Raw genomic sequence first — 5047 nt, forward strand, 5'->3', positions numbered from 1 at the left:
AAATTATTTAAAATATGTGTAAAATTTTTGATATGTCAAATATAATATTAGATAGTGTTGTGTTGATTTATTTTTTTTATTTCATCTAATTTTATTTAAATAATTAAAAATTTTAAATTACAAAAACTTTTAACTTAAAAATTAGATAAATATAATTTAAATTAACGATTAAATTCAATCAAATAAAAAAATTTATACCGTATGATTAATTATAAATAATAAGTAATCAATATTGAATGACCATATGATAACTAAGAGAATGTTATATTTAGGGCTTGATTGGGTTAGCTTTTAAAAAAAGATCTTTTTTTGAATTATCTTTTTTTAAAAGATTTTATGAAAAAGTAAAAGTAATTTTATGTTTGGGTATCTCATATAAAAAGATCTTTTTATCTATTAATTATGTTTGAGTATAACAATATAAAAGTATTTTTTGTTTATTTATTACATGAAAAATATTTTTTTAACGAAATTTTTTTAAAAAAAATATAAATTACAGATTCTCAAAAAAGATATTTTTTTTATTTTTTAGTGTTTTTACTTTTACTATTAAAAATTTGTCAAACACGTTAAAATTAAAAAAAAAGATCTTTTTCATTTAAAAAATTCTTTTTTTTTATCAAGATAATCACAATCAAGCCCTTAGGCTTTGTTTGGATATAGAAAAGAAAATAGAAGGAAAAAAATAAGAGAAAAGAAAATGAAAAGAGAGAAAATAGAAAGAAAAGTAGAGTTATTTATGTGTTATTTGGATGAAAAGAAAATGGAGGAAAAGAAAATAGAGAGAAAAATTTCTTTTGTTTAGATGAAAAGAAAATTGAGAAAAAAGAAAATCATAATAATATAAAATTACATTAATGCCCTTATAATAAAATAAAGTATTGAAGGTTGTGGTAAGCTTAGAGAAGGGGGGGGTTGAATCTATGCCTTCCTTTTAGTTGCTGTTATTACCCTTTTAAAACAAACTTTCAATTCAGGTTCTGTTTGAACTCAGCAGCCGAAATTTATGAGACAATTTATTTTTGTCTCATGAATATTAGAAAACAGAACTCAGCAGAGAAAAGAAAAGCAAATACCAGCATGTATCCTGGTTCGGTTGCCTTGTGCTATGCAACCTACATCCAGTCTCCTCTACAACTATGGAAGAATTTCACTATAGTTAATAGTATTACATACACCAATTTTACAGGATTGACCCAATCCTTTCACACTCAAGTTCTAACCTAACTTGATATTGGCTATGTTAATACCTAACTATTCCTCTTAGTGCTAACCCAACTAAGAAAGGGATACCTTACAGGTACAAGATACAAGACACTTAACCAACCTAAAGAAATCAGAAAATAACTCTAGGCTTTTCTCTCAAGTGTTTCACTTAGCCTTTTTTCACTCATGGCTTTTTCTTAAGCTTTTTCACAATGCCTTTTCTCTCAAGAAATTACAGAAAGATAAACTTAGAAAAGTACATTACAATCAGTAAAACATGAAGGAGATTGACTTCATCAGCAGCCTCTTTGCTATGTGCAAAACCAGATTCGCAAACCTCAGATGCAGTTCTTCAGTATTGGCCGAATGCTTCTTTGAAAGAAAGCATTATCCAAGTAGAGGAACTTCTTAACAGAACACTGTTCTCACACTCTGGTTTTCTCTCCTTAGTTTCTGAATGAACAGCAAACCTCTTTTATCTCCTTGCATGTTGCTTGGTTCTTCTTCCAAGGTCAACACCTTGAGCCTTGAGCTTCACCAACTGACAGATTTACTTTTTCTCCTTAATCCCCAGAGTAGAAACTTTCCTTCTGACTTCCTCATCTTGACCGAAAGCCATAAAACAGTAACCATAGAAATCTTCTCATGGTCAACTTGATCTTAGCCCTTGAAAACTAACTTGGTCCCCAAGTCTTGTTTAAGACCGTAGATATACAGCAGAGAATAACAGAAATCCTCTTTCCCTTGTATCCCATTTCGAATAGAGCAGAGAGTTGGGAAGAAGAGATGAAGCGGAGTTGCATGTATGAGGAAATGATTTACCTATAACCTAAGCTTGATTTGGTTTGGATTTTCTGATTTAGATTTCTGTGTTTCAAGCTTAATCCTTCTCTCTCTTGCTTCTTTGGTGACTAGCTTGGTGAAGAAGCTCTCTCTCTTTCTCTTTCTTATTTTTCTGAAGTTTTGATTTGACTTGGTCAGAGAGGAGAGGAATGTTGCACATTGAAAGAGTGAAGACTTCAATCTTACAAGAGAAGCTTTGTGGGATGGATACGGGCTTGGATTGGATTTCCATTAAGCAACCCGTTTTGATTTCTTTGGCTTTGTTTCTTTTGGGCTTCTGATTTTTGCTTTCAGGCCACCAACCTTGCTGATTGCTTTTCATTCCATTTGGGCTATAGAATTTTGGCCTACAACAATAAATAATTAGTAATAAGTAAATATAATTAATCAACACTAATTATTTATTTTTCCCAAAAATAATATTTGTCATCACTGATTAATTTAGTTAATTTCTTAACTCAACAATCTCCCCCTTGATGACAAACATGATTTAAGCAATAATCAAAAAGAAAATAAATTGAGAAAGGTATAGAAACTCCTTTTGATTTTTGTCATTTGCTTTTATGTTGCTCCCCCTTTTCTTTTCAAGATTAGCTCTCCCTGAATTTGTGCTTTTCTCTTTGTTCCTATTCTTCTTTGATCTTAAAGAGACCACAATAAAGAGCTAAAATACATTTATCTTGGCTAAGGGATATCAGATAAGCAACATCACATAATCAACCCAACATCAAGCTATTATCATCAGCAAACTGATTCAGCATGTGAAATCAAGTATTAATGCAGCAAAAATCCCAAAAGAAGTACTAGGAACTATTATCCTATTGCTATTACTCCCCTTTTGTCATCAAGGGTGGATAATAAGTAAGATCAACAAAAAATAAAGTCTTACATCCTGCAGAAAAGAGTTAGCTCATAGTGCAAAGTACTGACTAAACTACCAAATGTGCAGCAATATCTAGAGTTATTACAGTCATCCAAAATGAAACAGTTCAGAAGTAGCTAAAGAAACAGAATTTATGAGACAAAAAGAGAGCAGCAGCAATAGTTTTCATGAGACAAATCCTAGGCATCAGAACCATTCCCCTCCGAAGCAGCTTTCTCTTCAACATCAGTGGCAATGTCTTCATCATTGTGAAGGTTATCAATGAAGGTCATGAGCACAGCCACCCTGTCCCTTGATTTTCTCAGAAAGTTCTCATGCTTGCTAGCTAGCTTCCTTTGTTCCTTGCTCATGGCAATCATGTAATTTGATTGGGAAACAAACTCTTGAGCGACATCCTTGACTACATTCAGCAGAGTAGATTTCTTCCCACTGGAGATGGAAGTACCCTCGGTGGAAGGAGGGGGAGAGTCATCTGGAATGAACTCTTCATCATCATCATCTAGAACCACTCTCTCAGATCTAGTTGGTCCTTTTTGCTGTTTCACTGAACCACCCCCTTTTAGGTATGAATGTCTATTTTCATAATCCTCATTTGACAGATCAACACCAAAATTCTCAAATATGCAAGTTAAAAACATGCCATAAGGTAGTGCTTTATCTTTCACACTTCTAACAGAATCAAACATGTATCTAGCCATCAAATAGGCAAAAGAGATTTCTGTTTTAGTGATTAGGGCATACAAAACAAGTGTGTCCGTGTAAGAAACCCTTTGATATGAACCACTTTGAGGAATTAAGATGTGGTTGACAATTCGGTGCAACTGAGTACGTTCATATCCTAGGACTTTGTGAGTGGGTGTGATGCCATCAATTAAGGAAACATGTTCACAAATGTGAGCCAAAACATCATGGTAAGAGATACCAACTCTATCATCCCACTTTACAGATGTATAAGCACACGGCCCAACATCAGTGTACTTCAAAGAGTCACTGATAGTTTCATTATTCAAAATAATGTCTCTGTCCTTAACATAAGAATGCACACTTCCTTCATGGTAAGTCATGTTTACATAAAATTCTTTGACTAACTGAGGATATACAGGTTTTTTGATTTTGAAAAGGTGATTCCAGTCTAAAAATTCCAAATTTTCAACAAAAGGAAAACCTTTCTTTTTCAAATCAGGTAAATCTGCAAGAAAGGAGGGACATAGAGTACGATACTGAATAACTCCCTCATAAAAATCATGGTTCATGGCAGATTTGAAACGATGGGGGGTTATAGTCTGAGTGAGATGTCATGTAGTGTGATTTGTGAGCAAAAGGATCAATGTTTGGTTCTCTAACAGATTTGAGAGGACGATGAGAGTTACCTCTTTGTGAGCAGACAGGAACAGACCTTGACTTAGGTTTTGCTGTCTCAGCAACAGGTTCTTCAACAGCAGGACGCTTACCCTTGGATGAGCCAGGTTTCGAAGAGCTTGGTTTGGATGGCGTTGCCTTAGGTGGTGGCGTCGGCTTGGCAGGGGCAGGGTATCGTGGTGTAGTTTTGGTTCGCGCCATGGGAGCAGTGCGAGGAGGAGAGGTTGGAGGAGATGGTGAAGGTGTGAAGGTTCGGTCTTGGGAGCGAGTGGAGGGCTTGGATGGAAGTTTATACACCTTTTCACGAGGAGGCTTGTGTGCTATGGTTTTCTTCCTCATTTGGTGGTTATTTGGTTTAAGAAGAAAAAGAGTAATGAGGGTAGTGGTGAGAACCGAAGGGATAGAGAAGGAGTTATGGAGGGAAGAGAGGGAGTGTTGGTAACCGTACCCAAAAGAAAATTTCCAAAACCATGCAACTGCATCACCATTTGAAAAGACTTGAAAAAACATGATCTCATAAAAGAAAGATTTGATTTGATTTTCAAAATAAGGAAATTAATTTTAAATTTTGAAAGTCAACAAAATTAAAATGAAACCCTTTTTGGATCAAAACAAAAATAAAATAGCTTGAAAAACTTTTTGGGCCAAAAAAAATTTTTAAATAAAACTTAAGCACACAAATCATCAAAAAATCAAGTAAACAATAATGTAACATTCATATTGGGCCCAAATGAGGTTTGGATTTTAGTGAAACAT

At 34.0% G+C, this 5047-nt stretch overlaps 1 pseudogene; it reads right to left on the reverse strand.

Moving 5' to 3' along the window:
- Positions 1-3111: 3111 nt before the first annotated feature.
- LOC107627245 (uncharacterized) lies at positions 3112-4801 on the reverse strand (annotated as a pseudogene).
- Positions 4802-5047: the final 246 nt, after the last annotated feature.

The sequence above is a fragment of the Arachis ipaensis genome, chromosome B2 (genome assembly GCF_059453495.1).
Source record: "Arachis ipaensis isolate K30076 ecotype BB chromosome B2, ASM5945349v1, whole genome shotgun sequence".
Lineage (NCBI taxonomy): Eukaryota > Viridiplantae > Streptophyta > Magnoliopsida > Fabales > Fabaceae > Arachis > Arachis ipaensis.